General features: G+C 41.4%; 1 protein-coding gene across 10 annotated transcripts in view; it reads right to left on the bottom strand.

Annotated features, from left to right (window-relative positions):
• The window catches only part of GALNTL6 (polypeptide N-acetylgalactosaminyltransferase like 6), a 542,002-nt gene that overhangs the window by 124,011 nt on the left and 402,030 nt on the right, over positions 1-15,961 (bottom strand). The gene's annotated exons all lie outside the window — the stretch shown is intronic.

Raw genomic sequence — 15,961 nt, 5'->3', positions numbered from 1 at the left:
TTAAATCAGCATGACTAAATTGTTTTTTATGAGCATGGGAGGGCAAATAAACTTGCAAGTGGCAATTGGCTAGCAGCTTGAAGAAAATGGATGGCTGACTTGCAAATAAAATTAAGCTGTAGAAGTACAGCAATTGATATATTCTGTACTATTTTGTCTGTTTAGCCTGACTGTGTATGCATCACATAACAGCAAATTTGGAATATATTTTCTTCTAATTAAAAATCAACAATAGAAGTGAAATCACCTCCTACAGTTTTGCCTCACCATAAATAAATTACTGAAAATACTACAATAGGAAAAATAATTCACTGCCTATGATGAAACACTTCAGTTTGTCATGTTCATTCCTGCTCTGAATAAATTCAGTAATTATTTGGCAGGGAAAGGAGGAGGGAAAAGCTTGGTCTCCGATACTTAGCATTTTTGACATGTTGTATTCAGGGCTGTCTGTAAGGGTGTGTGGGGCCCAGACAAATCAGCCCTCGCCAGCTTGGGGGCCCCATTCTGCATCGGTGGCTGGCCGCTGGGACAGATCTGGCCCAGTGCTGGGCCGCCTGCTGCAGCTGGCAGTTGCCAGCGCCTACCATGGGGCTATTGTTGGCCATAGCGCCACAGCGGCTCAGGGCTCCGGCCAGGTCGGGGGACTTGCTGCACCGAAACGCAGGCGGCCAAGCCAGGTGCTGTCTCCAGCAAGAGGGAAGTGACAGATTTGTCTTCCGGGACCAACCACGCTGGCCAATCACACTGGCCTGTGGGGCCCTTCAAAGCACAGGGCCTGGAGCGGTCGCTCCGATTCGCCCTATCCAAGGGATGGCTCTGGCTGTATTTACTGATGCTAGTGGATACAAGCTAATGCGCATCAAAAATGACTATAAGGTTCTGATTGTTTGTCTTTGTTATGCTGTGACATTTGGAATTCCTTTGGAATGTTGTTGTTCCCAATAGTCTCCAGGGACTTTGGATCAGGCCCAATATTATTATAGATTGTAGGAAATTTGTCATCAACTAGGATCTCTTTGTTTTGGACTTATGCAGGTATTAAAGGCCTATTATTCAGCCGTGACCTCAAAATCCTATTGTTTGAAGAAGCCTACATTGGCCATGTACTGGCTGGGTAACTGCATGCACAATGGAGCACTTAGATACACAGTCATCTTCTTTAAGTTCCATTAGCAAGGGTGTAAAATTTGCAGAAGCACATTCTCCAGTACATATCTCCTTTAAGCAATCCCTCACTAGGCTTCTATAACAAAGGATCTATGGATATAGTCTTTAGAGTTTGTTTTGGGCATGTAGGATTTTAATCTGAAGAATAATGCTTTACCAGATGTGGTATAAAAAGAGCATTTTTTTTATGCTTATCCTCTAGGGGGAAAAAAAAACTAGGGACTTTTTCAGGTGGCTTTTTCTTTTGAACCGCTGTTTCTTGGTAACTTGGGCAGCTGAATTAACATTGGAATATCAGCTACAACAAGTCTTGATCTTTTTATTTTACCAATTTTTATGGCGGAGAATGCCCTTAGCATTTAACAGCATTGCTATCTCAGTTTTGTAACCAGACAGCATTCAGATGTCCATCTTGTTCTTCAACAAGTGTATTTTGTTGCACAGCTACAGCAATAGCAGAAGCATTAACAGCAAAAGCATGTCCTTTCCACTGAGCTTCGGTTTGATATAAACATCATTCCTGGCTTTTAGGCACTAAGCCCCACCAGTATTGTCACAATTCAGTGCAGCAAATATGCAGTACCACCTGGTACCAGGTGGACTCTGGAAGTTGCAATACACCTGACAACACCAGAGTCCTTCCTATTCTAGCAGCAGAGAGGTGAGAGACAGAGCAGGAAATACAGGTGTGTGGCACTAGCCCCACTTAAGCGGAGTAAACAGCTGTCTGCACATGCTCTTTGCTGCTTCTGCTTTTGGAGACCCCACAGGTTGGGGCTGAGGACTTCTGAGCCTCAATGTCAGGAAGGAAGAATTGTGACTCTGGGGATGAGATGTCTAACCTGGAGGGGTAGGAGTCGGGGTGTGTGTATTCTGAGCTTGAGACCATTCAGTTTTAGGGGGTAGCTCTGAGCCATGAAGAGGTTAGATAGGAAGAGGAAAGGCATTGGCTTGTAGGTGTTTCTGAGCAGGTGGAGGTTGAGATGGAGTGGTGCTGAACTAGCAGGAGAATGGGTTGAGTGCAGGAGGTAACAGAGTCCAATAGTGAATGAGGATGTGGGCAAACTGGTTGTGTGTGGGAGGGTAGGTGGAGGAGATGGTGGGATAAGATCTAGATCGGACAAAGAGAGGCTGGTGCTGGGAGAGGATAATAAAAGGGATGGAAGAAGGATACATACTGTTTTCTCCCACCTGGTCCTTGACTTTAAAGTGCCCCAGTTTTTCATTCTGCAAGAGGAGGAAAGAAGCTGCCTCCTTCCCCCTCACTTTGCAGACTGTCCCAATTTTTCACTTTGAAAGTATGATCAGCTTCCATTCAAAGGAGCAGGGATGTGTGCAGATTATTACCTACATCCCTAATACTTATCTTGGGCACCAGCTGCCACTAATCACACCTCTGGCAATACTCTCTTTATCTGCTCAAGTAGTACATGCTTTTGATTTGTCAGCAAACCACCTGGATCCAGCATCATGACTCCTAAATTCAAAGTTATCCTTGAATCATTTTGTTTCCACTTGTAAGACCCTTTAAAGTGTATATTTACCCAACTCCTTCCTTGGCTTTTAGGAGCTCTTTTCATAGTTATTCTTTGAGCATAAGAATACAGAAAAAGGAAATAATACTTAAGAACAAAGGCACAGACATGCCTTAGAGCAGGGTATGAGAATTCTTTAAAGGGTTCTGAGCCAGAGTTTTCTATGTGGTAATTTTAATCACCCTATAGCATTAAGAAATGAAACAGCTTTAATGCTGTTGAGAATTGCAAGTTTCCATGGTATATCAAGCCAAAGTTAGTTGGTATAGTGCTTCTGTGAAATTCTGAAAATTTACCACAACTCAATGGTCACTTCACCCCCCATTTCCATCTAGAAGTCTAGTTAAACTTATTATTGTTTTGTATGATACTATTGCTTAGGAACCTCAGTCTAGGATCTGGGTCCCATTGTTAGGTACTGTACAGAAAGTAGTAAGATGACAGCCCTGGCCCCAGAATGCCCACAACCTACATGTCAGACAGGATGAAGTAGACATATGGTGAGGCTAACATTAAAGATGAGGTAATGATAAGATAAACAGAATAGCTCTTAGACTCATCTTACTCCTAGGTGGACTAACAATTTCTGTTGGAGGACAATGTAGAACGAACACCTTCTCTTTAATTGGCACAACTGCACTAGTAAGCAGCGCAAGCAAATAAATCATTCATGAGTCTGACCATCACAAGGGAGAAAGGAAAAGATAGAAAGGGCAGTTGGGATTTGGAATAAGAGGAAGAACAAGACATTCTTTCTTGTCCTCTGCAGGGTCCTGCTTTAAATCCTCTGAGTTTAAACAGAATTTCTTCTTTTGATTAACCCTGAAATTGTCTCTTACCTTGGTTAAGTACAAATAGACACCTAGTACAAAGGACTTCATTCTATTCCTCATGTTTTGGTAAACCAGAGTTTACCAAGCTTTTAAGAGGTACGCCTCCCTTCAGGAAAATGAAACCAAATCACATCCTCTCTGCAGTGCTGCCATGCATTGTCAATGGCCTAACATCATAATTTATACACCTTCCATCTCCCTTCCCCCACATCCTCCAAAAAAATAAAACACTGCCTCCACCAAACCAAACCTAAACACTTTGGGAAATGCTGATGCAACTCTTCATATTATGCAGTGCTTCAGTGTAGTCACTATTTACACTGACAGGCAGGGTTCTCCCATCAGCATAGGCAATCCGCGTCCCAGAAGCAGTAGTTAGGTCAATGCAAGAATTCTTCTGTTGGCCTAGTGCTGTCTATGTGGGGGACTTAGGTTGGCTGAATTATGCCACTCAGGGGTGTAGATTTTTCACCCCCCCGAGCAAGATAATTATGCTGACCTAATTTTTTAGTGTAGACTAGGCCTAGGTCAACAGAAGAATTTTTCTGACAATCTAGAACTGTCTACAGGGTTAGGTTGGCATAGATATGTCTCTCAATCCTCACCCCTGCCAACCTAAGTTCCTAGTATAGACCAGCCATATGGTACTTCTCCTTTCTTACCTCGTTGGCAAGCAGTGAAAATGTTGGTGTTTATAGCATCTCCCTTGACATCTGAGATAGCAACCATTGAAATGAAACCTCAGAGCTATGTTTTAGGCTCCCTGCAAACTCATTCAAGCATCTCTGCATCCATTGTGCTCTTCATATTTTGAAGGTTTTTTCCCCACAAACATAACAGCCAGAGTGAAAGTGAAAGCTGAGACTGGAGAGATCTCCAAGGAGAAGTCCTCATTCTCCCAACTAGCCCTTCATGCCTAGCAGGGAGCACATCCCATACTTCGGGAAACACTGTGTTAAATAACTCAGCACATCTTTGAATATCAGGATCTAGTCTTCCTAAGTTAGTTTTATCCTTTTGAAAAAGCCTGTTTTTTGTCCTGTGACTTAGTGGTTTTATTAGGTTTTTAGCATGGCACAAGAAGCACAAAAGAGTCAACTATACAAACAACATTTGTACTATTTACGTAGTATTCTAAGTATGGCTTCACTTAGATTTGTACCTACAAAGTCATCCTACTTACTCAGAAAGTGAAAGTACTGAATGTCAGCGAATACTCATTTTTAAAGAGATCAGTTTGACTGATGCCATCAACACACCAGAGCTCTTTCAAAAATTCGAGAAATTACTGATTACTAAAGACATGTAAAGTGTCTAGACTGAGTAGCCCCTGAGCAAATTAGGAAATTAAATCCATGTAAGCAATATTCTAATCCTAAACTTTGATACAGAAGAAGAGAGTATCAATAACTGCATCTAATACAGGTCTAATTTTGAAATTTTACACAGTTGAAAGATTTAGTATGTAATCCATAATCTCTTTACTACAAAAGCTGCATGCAGAACCCAGTTTCAACAATCTACTATAATATGGTTCAGAGAATGAAGATTTCTCAAAACAAAAAAAATCGGGTTCACAGATAATAAAGCTCCTCAAGTTAAATCAGTATGAAAGTGCTTCCATACTGCATTTCCATTTTAAATGTATGTCTCAGGACACTCAGTTCCAGTCCTGTCAATCTCAGACACATAATGAGACCTAACACAACAGATGGCCCCTCTGGGCCACTGCCCCAGTATTTTCTAAGGTTATATAAATGCTAAATATAAAACCTTGATGGTCAGTCACCGACATATAAGCAACCAATGCACTTCTCAGAATGTTGGCAAGACCCTTGAGAAATCATGCTGCTGTTTCTGCAAGAGCTGCACTTTGTGGTTTGTTTTCAAGAGCTGTCCCCACATAAAACACCTCACAACCTAGTGGTCATGAAGGTCAGTTCCTAGAAGAGAGGCAAAACTGTGAAAGCCCCTGTGCCTAAGGATCGTTGAAAACTAGATAGTACAAGCATTTGAGAATATGCTGTAGGGAATAACCCTGTCCTAGCAAAGTCTCATCTAGTAGGTGTTTTCTGTTACTAATTTCTATGAGCTTTGGCTTTTAACATCACATTTCTCCATATCATCAAAATAAACTGCCCCTTTACCACAGAACTCCAGTTTGAGTTTCCCTTCAAAGCGAAAGGGCAGGGGGAAATCTGATTTTTACCACACTCATCTCAATTTAATTTTTATCACCAGCCTGATAGACTATTCTATTGCTGTAGATATCATCTTCCAAGAAAACCTCCTGTAAACACATGCCCTCTGCATTATCCATATACGCTGAGAAGCCAGTAAGCTGCATCTCCAAACACACACACACACCCTTCAGTGTCAAGGCAAAAGCATAATTTCAGGAAAAATTCTCTGAAGATATTCCAATGTGATGTGCAAAATAGAAAACAAAATGAAATGAAAGGCCTTTAAGTCTCCCAGAGACAACACATTCAGGCCATTTATTGCCAGCAGAATCAGTTCAAGCAAGCTTGCCATGACAATAAAACACTGAGGTAGGATGGCTTCATTTATATGCAGCAATATTACATAAATTTAACTTTCAGAGGCAGGCATGAGAGAGACACGAGTATTTAAATTCTTCACTGAGCAATAAATGGGGCACCTCAGATGTAAAAAAAGTCAGCACTCCTGTCACTAAAAATAGGGGGAAGATGCCTAATTTGTAATTTAAAAGAAAAGATATCATTCTTTCTTTCACAGTGTTGATTAAATGAGGTAATAAATCATATGTCTGATACATGCCAGGCATCTGCCAGGGCAGGAGTTGGCGCAGAAGGTGACAAATAAAGAGTCATGCAGGAGCAAGAGTTTTATAGGCTGTCACTGGTATGACAAGTGATGATAAAGGGCAGCATTATGTCTCCACTGCTGATAGTCTATAAACAAATTCTTTATTGTAATTCTTTTGTGTGGGCTCTTTATCTTCATTTAAAAACTGGAGGAGTTTTTCTAAAAGAGCAGCGAAGAGAAAATTGTTTTGTCCTACTAATTAAAGGTCTGCTCAAGCAGAATACGCAATTGCTAATTCAGTGTCCAAAAGTATACACTCTGAATTGATAGGGATGACAGAAGAGGAATTTTTTTTTAAAATGGAATTGTTGTTCTTCCCTCTTTGTGTGGCTAAAATGTGTATGCTTTTTACTGATTCCTCCTGGTGGCAGATGTGCTAGGTGAGTAGAACCTTCTTCACCAAGACCCCCTAAATTTCCCAGGAAAAGAATGGAGAGATTTTCGAAAAGACACCAAAGCCACAGATCTTACAGAGCCAGGGATTGAGTAAATTCTTCTTTCCCAGACTTAGGGACTAGTGCAGCTACAGTGCAGACATATGATGAGGCCAAGAAAAGAGAAAGTTACTCACCTTGTGCACTTTGACATGTGTTCCCCATGGGTGCTCTACCGTAGGTGTGCTTGTGTCCCTGTGCTTCTGATCAGAGAACTTTGGCAACAGTGTCTGTTTGCCCTGCAGATGCGCTGTCCCCTCACCTTGTGCTCTACCACAAGGCTAACTAGAACTGCACAGGTTAACCACCCTCAGTTCCTTCTCTACTGCAGAGTCATTGACAAGAACTCCAAAGTAGAGGGGAGGAGGGTGGATTGTGGAGCACCCATAGGGACACACGTCTCGAAGAACTATTGTCACTCCCTCTTTTTCTTGGAGTAGTGCCTCCACGGGTGCTCCACTGTAGATAACTCCCAAGCAGCGTTCCCAATGGAGGTCTGGGGCTTTGGAGTCAAGTCTTTTATGGATGATAATACTGAGGTGCCAAAGTTGACGTTGGACACAGAGTCGCCTGTAACCACATAGTGTTCTGTGAAAGTATGTACAGATGCCCAGATGGCTTCTCTGCAGATTTCCAAAATAGGGATATTCTTGAGGAAGGCAACTGAGGCAGAAATTGACCTTGTGGTGTGTGTACGGATTTCAGATGGAAGCACGACCCTGCAAATCTCATAGCATTGTTTAATGCAGCTCAAGAGTCTCTGTGCAGACATTGTTGTACTTTTTGATCTGTCTGCAATGGAAAGGAAGAGCTTAGGAGAGTTTCTAAAGGTCTTTGTCCTGTCCAGGTATGTAGAACAGCCTCCCTGTTATATCAGTGAGGCTTAGGGTAAAAAGTTTATTATACCCTTGAGGAGTTGCTTTGTAGTTGTGTGCAAGAACACTGAGTACCCCTCTATTTGTTGATGGAAGTATGTTATGGCTGCGTACTTTGAATAAACTAAGATATAGTCCTGATTTCTTGATAGTCAGCCTATAGTCTAGGACAGAGGTGGGCAAACTACGGCCCGCAGGCCACATCTGGCCCGCGGGACCCTCCTGCCCGGCCCCTGAGCTCCTGCCCTGGGAAAGTAGTCCCCGACCCTGCCCCCCAGTTCTCCCTCCCCCGCATCCTCAGCTCACTCTGCTGCTGGTGCAGTGCTCTGGGCGGCGAGGCTGTGAGCTCCTGGGGCAGCACAGCTGCAGAGCCCAGCCTGACCCGGTGCTCTGTGCTGCGCGGTGGCGTGTCTGGCTCCAGCTGGACTTTAATTGTTGGCAAAGACTACACTTTTGGAAAATGCGTTTTTCCGTGAGACAATGGATGCAGCAGGAACATCTGTCCGCTACTGGGATGGTCTCTTTGCATGAGAGGCACCTCTTAAATCCCAGTGAATCAGGCATATTTCCCCTTTGTCTGGCAAACCCCAGACAAAGGGGAAAAGAAAGGTTCATTTTTTTTTTAAGAAAAAAAAAAAACTAGAGGAACTCCAAGGCTATGTCTACACTAAAGCTTGTCAGCAGAACTTATGTTATTCAGGGATGTGAATAAACCATCCCCATGAGCAACATAAGTTACAATGATGTAAGTGCCGGTATGAACAGCGCTATGTTGGTGGGAAACCTTCTCCCGCCACCACAGCTTCTGCTGCTTGTGGAGGTGGTTTTATTATGCCGAAGGGAGAGGTCCCGTCAGACAGAGTGTCTTCATAGACATGCTTCAGCACTGTATGTGTAGACATGTCCTCAGACTAAGAAAGTTATTAACTATTTGAATTCCAGTAGGGATAATGATCCGATGAACGGACTGCTAATGGCTCCGTCTCTCACTGGGGTGGTTGAGAAGGAACTGAGGTGGGCTCACCTGCACAGCACTGGTTAGCCTCGTGGCAGAGCATGGGGGGGGCAGTGCATGTACAAGCCTAACAGACACTGCTACCAAAGTTCTATAATCAGCAGCACAGGGACGCAAGCACACCTACAGTGGAGCACCCACAGGGACACTACTTGAAGTAAAGGTGCTAGAGAGATCCCTGAGAAATTAAGCCCCCTGGCTCTGCAGATTCTGGCCAGTCATACACATGGTATATTGTCTATGATCTACTCAGCTTCTCCCCCTACCAAACCTCTCTCCAAGACAGCACAGCCAGCTCCCACATTTCCTGTCATGGTATTATTGACAACTGGGTCACCAGCAGTGTTCTTCAACTCACCTGAGGGCAACCATAGTGCTGGGAGGATTATTTAACGCTTCCCTGCACAACATTAGCTAACTCTGTTAATATATTGATTTTATTTTAGTTGGAGAAGTATAATTTGAACTGATTTGACATTCACTGGGTGTGTTAAATGCATGTTGAGCCAGGGAATCCCACTGTGCTGTAAAGTCAATGTTGGCCTATATACACCACCTGCTCCCCCTCTAAACAGAGGAGCATATTGAGGGGGGCATATAGGGACATGACTGAGTGTGTGGTGCTCTGCTGATTTGGGGTCAGAAAATTAATCCCTAAGGGGACTGTTCCAGTAGTTGTAAGTTAGAGCAGTCCTATGGCTGCTCTAACTTGAATTGAGGACTGTTTCAGCCCTTGGCCAACCCTAGGATCAGGGAGGCAGAAAGGTGCCTTGAAGACACCTTTTTCTCTTCCATTAGCTGCAGAGATTGTGAGCTCAGAGCAGTTAAAGACTGAGTTCAATACACACAGTAAGGATTGCATACATTTACGTAATTTATTGAGCTCCCGTTACTGAAAAGAGAATTGGAATACTATGAAAAACATAATATAACAGCTAAAATCCTGTTTTGCAAGACAAAGTTAAATACAGAAATCAACAACTGTTCATTACATTTTAAACCCTTTTAGAAAGATTACGAAGGGAATGTAAGCTGTTCTTCGCTGAAAGTTTATTCATGTCATACCTGTAATGAGAAACTTTGCCATTTTGTACTACCCATTTCTGCTCATTGTGCTGACTAGCAGCCTTATTTCATTGGTGTTCATGATTGACAGCAAAATATGTCCCCAAAAAGAAAGACAGTGATCAGAAGAGAAATACTTGGAAAAATGGATTTAGCATGTTCTTTGTTACAGTAACTTAGCAACATTCAAGCATATTATCCTTTAGTATATCCCTTAGCCCTGTTTGTGTCTATGCTTAGGGAAAGTCTTTGAGAATGACTGGGAAAATCCTCTCACCTTCTTTACTTTAAGCTTGCCTCTACTTTTTGCTGTGTATTTCCTGTTATGTATAGCAAACTACAAGCTCTCTTTCTATAAATATAAAATACTCCTATAGTTCTGTTCATCCAGAAAGATCCAAAATTCCTAACTAACTACTGATACACAAAGGAATCATTTTTCTCACAATAGCAATGGTAAATTGTGAAATGCAGCCACCTCTACTCAGAATGAGGCACACAACAACACTGCAAAACCACCTAGAATAGGACATTAAGAATAAACTAGCTGACAATTTTCTTTGCAATTAAGCATAACAATTACTTTAATTATGGGCAGGAGACCAGGACTAACCAGTGGTTGAAACAGATTGGAAGAGGAGGGGAAGTTCTCATCACATAAGCCAGGGGGAAAGGAGAACCTTGCTCCACTCTGCTCCAGTGGTGCTAGAACAATTTTTATAGTATGGGTGATGAAGGTGGGAAATCATGTATTTGGGTTACTACTGCTACTTCAAGCTAAAGGCTGTGGCAGCACCCCTAGTTCTAGCACCTATCCTCTGTGTCCCTCCATGTTTTAACTTCTGGGGTTAATACCCACTGTGACACAGGCAAAACAGGCACCAGCTCTGGCTGTAGGAGTCAGTTGAGCACTGACAGATTCATAGCTGGAAGCCAGACCAACTCACTTGTACATTAGTATTGTTCAAGATAGGTCTTAGACTTGTAAGAATGTGTTTAGGGTTTAGATTCTATAAAATGTTTGTAAATTGCTGCATGCAATCTTACTTGTACTGTCTGAACCCCATGCTATAAAGGTAATATGAAAATTTTGCATTATAGTTGTAAAAATGCCTGCTCTGAACTTGTGAACTCAGACTGGAGGAGTGGTTCCCCCCACCCATCAAGGAGGACTATCAAAACTAAATTGGCCATTGTAGGACAAAAACATTGTTGATTGCCCCATCCACCCCTGAAGAAGTTGTGTGCAGGAACACTCGTCCCACAGGTTTGAATTCTGGAGGAAGGACATATAAAGATGCTCACAAGAAGAAATAGTTCTCTCTGTTGTTTGGACTCTTACAAGGGCTGCAGCTAAGAAACAAGCAGAGATCCCCAGGGTCAACCTGGGTTAGCCTGAAAAGACATTTAGTGGACAGATGACTACAGGTCTGTCACCTTTTGGAACCTAAGATTGTAACTCATTTGTGCATATATGTTGCCTACTTTAACCTGTAAATAACTAATTTATTTTCTTAATTAATAAATCCTTAGTTAGTTTACTATAAGATTGGTTACCAGCATTGTCTTTGATGTGAGATCGAAGGTACAAATTGGCCTGAGGTAAGAGACTGTCAATTGGGACTGGGAGCAACCTGAATATTTTGTGATCTTTGGTTTAAGTGACCATTTATCACTAAGTCCAGCTTGCCTGGGTGGCAATATAGACTGAAGTGCCCAAGGGGACTGTCTGACTCCATAGTAAGATTGAACTCCTGGATCACTATATACATCACATTGGTTACTGGATTGGTGAAATCTAATTATAGACTGTACCACCAGTTTGGGGTATCTGTTCTGCTCTTTGACACTCTGCCCTGAGGTTGGCACTCACTGTGAACCACTCCAGACAGCATGACAACCCCAACAAGTGTAAGAATAGTACTGAAGACAAATGTATGGAAGCCCATTCAGCAATCCTGGGTCTGCTGTGTGAGTGGCTGTTCCCGTGATTTAAATTATAATAGCTTAATTTACGTGGGTTGCTAATTGCTTCAAAAGACCTTGTGTCAGCTGGGGATCAGAAGGGCTTACAGAAACTCTGGCTGTTTGCCTTGTCCCATGGCCATGACCCTTATGCCTCCACAAGGAGGGAAGTAGAATAGAAGTTGTTATGTTGGCTTTGTGTTGCTAAAGGATCCCCCTGTACCAGGAAATCATTCCAGGGAAGACTGCACTGGCTTTCAGATTTCCTTACATTGGTAGTGCAACAAAAGTGTGTTCCTAAGTCAGTGGAGGATCTGGGCTAATATACGGTTACAAGGAAAACTATATGTTAAGTGTGCTGTAACAAATAAATCTAAGGCTGCCCTACAGATAGTTCTTCTGGGCATAATTATACAGTACAAACCTGTCAAATGGATGACCTTGTTGCATTAAAATTTGATTCTTTTAACAATTCTGTTCATTACTCAGGTATTTATACAGTAAACTGTCTCCAAGGAATGCAAGTCTGAGGTTTCTCCTAGGACACAACTAAATGAGGATACTGAGGACTGAAATAGAGAAAGCATCATTTTCTTTGATAGCAGTAAATTAGTCATAAATGCCATCCTTGTATTATCAGTGTAACATGACTGACTAAACTGCACCATGACAGCATTAATTGTTAACAATTATAAACTATACTTGACAATAACATGTCAACAAGGACAATTTCTACATATTTATAACAGTGAAAAGTCTTGAAGATTTGAGACCTGTCATTACACTGACATTTTCTCTGTGTTGCCTGAAACTATCTGACATATTTTTAGTTCTTCCTCCAAAATATACTACTGGCTTCTATACTAGGCACTGTCATCTTAGAAAATTGTTTTCTCCAGCATTGCTCTTTTTAACCCCTCAAAAGCCCTAGACACAATATGCAGGAGAAATTTTGCATAAAGGATAGGAACACAGGCACTTTCAAGGGTGAAAGGAGGTCATGCAGTTTATGTAATCCCTGCACCCTTTTTTTAAAATTAGTGCTAGATTCTGATTCCTTTACTCACACTGAATAGCACCCTAGGTGCTACTAAACGTGGATACAGGTATCAGAATTTGTCCCTTAATATTCCACCTTGTAATGTATTCTGCTAACTTTCTGCCTAACAATAGACACGTATGCTGCCATTTTTGTTGTCCATTCCCTAAACTAATCATAGTGAGACAAACCCTTAAGTCCTTGTTCAGCCTTTAGTCCTTTTACTCAGGCAACATTTCAGTAGAAGTTTTTCCTGAGTAAGGATTGACTGTCTGTGAGCAAGAAAATTCCTTGTTATGTTCTCTTTGAGCCCAGAACTGCCTGAGGTTCAGTTTAACACCCCCTCCGCCCCCGAACCTGTCAATCTTTGTTCTAGAGAAGGGATACTCAGACTGAGGCTTGGGACCACAAGTGGCTCTTTAATGTGTCTCTTGCAGCTCTTTGCAGCACATGATATTAAAACACTGTGTGATTTAATTATTAACCAATCTAAGTTATTAACCAGTCAGGATGCTTTTACTATGTTATTAACCAATTGCAGAATACTTGGTCAGGCATTTTGCTGTGAGTATAATAATAATAATAAATGAAACAATGAGTTCACATTACTGTGGCTCTTTTGGGTAATGTTGATTGCTAATTTGGCTCCTGAACCACTGAGATCGAAGTATCACTGTTCTAGAGTTTGACATCAGGTCAAGAAGTTGCTTTGGCTTTACAATGACATAACAAAATGTGTTTTCTTCTAAGGTAGTTTCTAATGTAGGGTCCAATGCTGCCTGGGGCTGAGCCCCTGCTCAAGATACTGTATAACTTCAACAGATCACAATTTGAGGATGCATAATACCTTGCAGCATGGACTCAGCACCGCGCAGCACCCTGAATTTCTAACCAATATAAATCCTAGAACTAAACACCACTTTTCAAGGATACTTAAGTTTATGGATATGTTGCATCTTTCTTATTTCTTCAATATCTTTCCTAAAAATATAGCTCCCACATTTGGGAACAACACTTTGGTGGCCAGAAGGGGCACAAGCTTTGAGAAACTGTGCTCATTTCTTTTATTTCTGAATCCAAGCACCTCGATAACTTTCTAGATTGCTTCATGCTACTGTCCTGATTTTCTCTCTCTCTCTCTCTCTTTTGTTGGTGTTCCAAGTCTTTCTTGATTAATTTTTTGCCATGTGGGATTGTTCAGGGAAGGTGCATTCCCTCTTCTGATACTTTGACTCAGTTCTCATCAGCTAATGTTCTTACAATGTTGTGAGTGCATTAGCTAGTTGTTTGCATGTTCACCCAGTCTAGTGATCTTTCCGTATCCTGTCACTTTCTTTTTTTGCGGTGGCTGAACTTCCCACCATCCTGATTTCTCCCCCCTAAGCTTTTCCCCGCTTCTTCCTCCCAGTTTCAAAATGTTAACTCTGCTTTAAGTATTGCCTTTCAAGTTATGCTATATAACGAACCACAATGAAAGTAGCAGAGGCATGGGACACAGTGGGTTAATGTTGCTGAAAAAGTCTTTAGAAATCTACAACTGATGGCATTCCTCTAAAAACCTGCTCTAACTGTAACACAGGAAAGTGATCTGCTCAAGATTAATTCAAGCAATCTTTCTTTGGTTATTTGCAATGAAGAATTTGCCTTGTAGGCTGGGTATTTGCAGGGGTTATATAGCTACAGAGCTAAACTGTTGTTCAGGATCAATGTTCTATTTAAGAAGAGGGAAAGGAAGCAAATAGCTATCAAAAAGGTGTCCATTTCTCAATTAAAAAACTAATCTGCCATGATGTTGCTTCATGACATAATGAGGCAGACACTGATGCATAATTAGGCATCAAGTAATGACAGTATGAGCAGTTAATCAAACAATAATTCCATAGTTTTTCCATGGATGGATGCTCAGCTCTTTTTTGAGAAAACAAGTGAGCTGCTGGGTAAATCAAGCTTGGGAAAAAAGAGACATTAAGTATTTTTTGTCTTTAGGATCTTTTCTTTTTTGTTTATTGAGCTGAACCAACCTGTCTTTTCATACTTCTCAGCTGCCAATATTGTTTTGGAGTGTCACTGATGTTCTTCATTCCCCCCTTTAGTCTGGAAAGAACCCTCATTAAGGATAGGAATTTGAGAAGCAGAAAAACATAGAATTTTAAATTAACAGCTGAGGTCTGGAGTTTTAAATAAAATTAACTACAGGGTCCAGTTCTGCTCCAAGTGAAGTAAATAGAAGTTTGCTGCTGACAACAACGGGAAACAAGATCAGATCCACAGTCATAATTTTCTAATTTTTTATATAACTTTTTAAAAATAAAAAGCCCCAGGAGATTGCATCACGCTTTAGTCTTCATCTTTTTTGCTATGTTCAAGAGCATAGAGTGTTAGAGTACCATCCGCTGGTTTTTATTTTATTTGGTGCAAAGGAAATTTTACTTTTAAATAGATTTACTAAAGAGCTTAGGCACTGAAAGCAGGGAGTAAGACTAGCATGGAAGCTTATTTTAAATTCCTATGGGTAGCTGTCTGTATCCTCCCTCTAGAATAGGTCTACAAAAATGGATGGCTTCAGCCAACCCAAAACCCTATATCCAAACACCACAAACATTTCTCAGGTCTGACCTTTGCTCTGAACTTTGTACTAATCCAGACTTTTCAAAAACTTCCACTAATAAATGTTTCAGGGAGCTGTGCTGGGAATTGTGGGAATAGATTGTTAGAGGGCAATGCAGCTTCAGCACAAGTGTGGATGCTTGGCTAAACAGCAACCAGCAGAGAATGGCTAGCATGGACATGTTGCACCACTGGAGCTCAATTACCCAAACTAGGAACAGCTCATGTTCCCAGGACTATACAATAAATACTGCACCTTTGTGAGAATCTTGTACTCACCTGTATATATCCCCATAAATCACAAAAAAGATATTTACAATCCTATGTTACTGAACCTCCGTAAAGCAATCCTATGCACCTCAGTACTAAAAGAGTACTGACAAACTGGAGAGTTCAGAGAACCACCACAAAAATGATTGGGGCCTGAAAGGATTGACTTAAGAGAAAACGTTAAAAGAGGCAAATGTGGTATTGTTTGGTAACTGACTGCAAAGGGAAGACATGATAATTGTTTACAAACATTTGAAGGATGTAAAACATGGAAACCAAAATGGAGAGGAATTATTTAGGATG

Source organism: Mauremys mutica, chromosome 5, assembly GCF_020497125.1.
Source record: "Mauremys mutica isolate MM-2020 ecotype Southern chromosome 5, ASM2049712v1, whole genome shotgun sequence".
NCBI lineage: Eukaryota > Metazoa > Chordata > Testudines > Geoemydidae > Mauremys > Mauremys mutica.
Note: the sequence above shows the minus strand (reverse complement) of the source record. Positions and strands in the feature narration are given on the sequence as shown.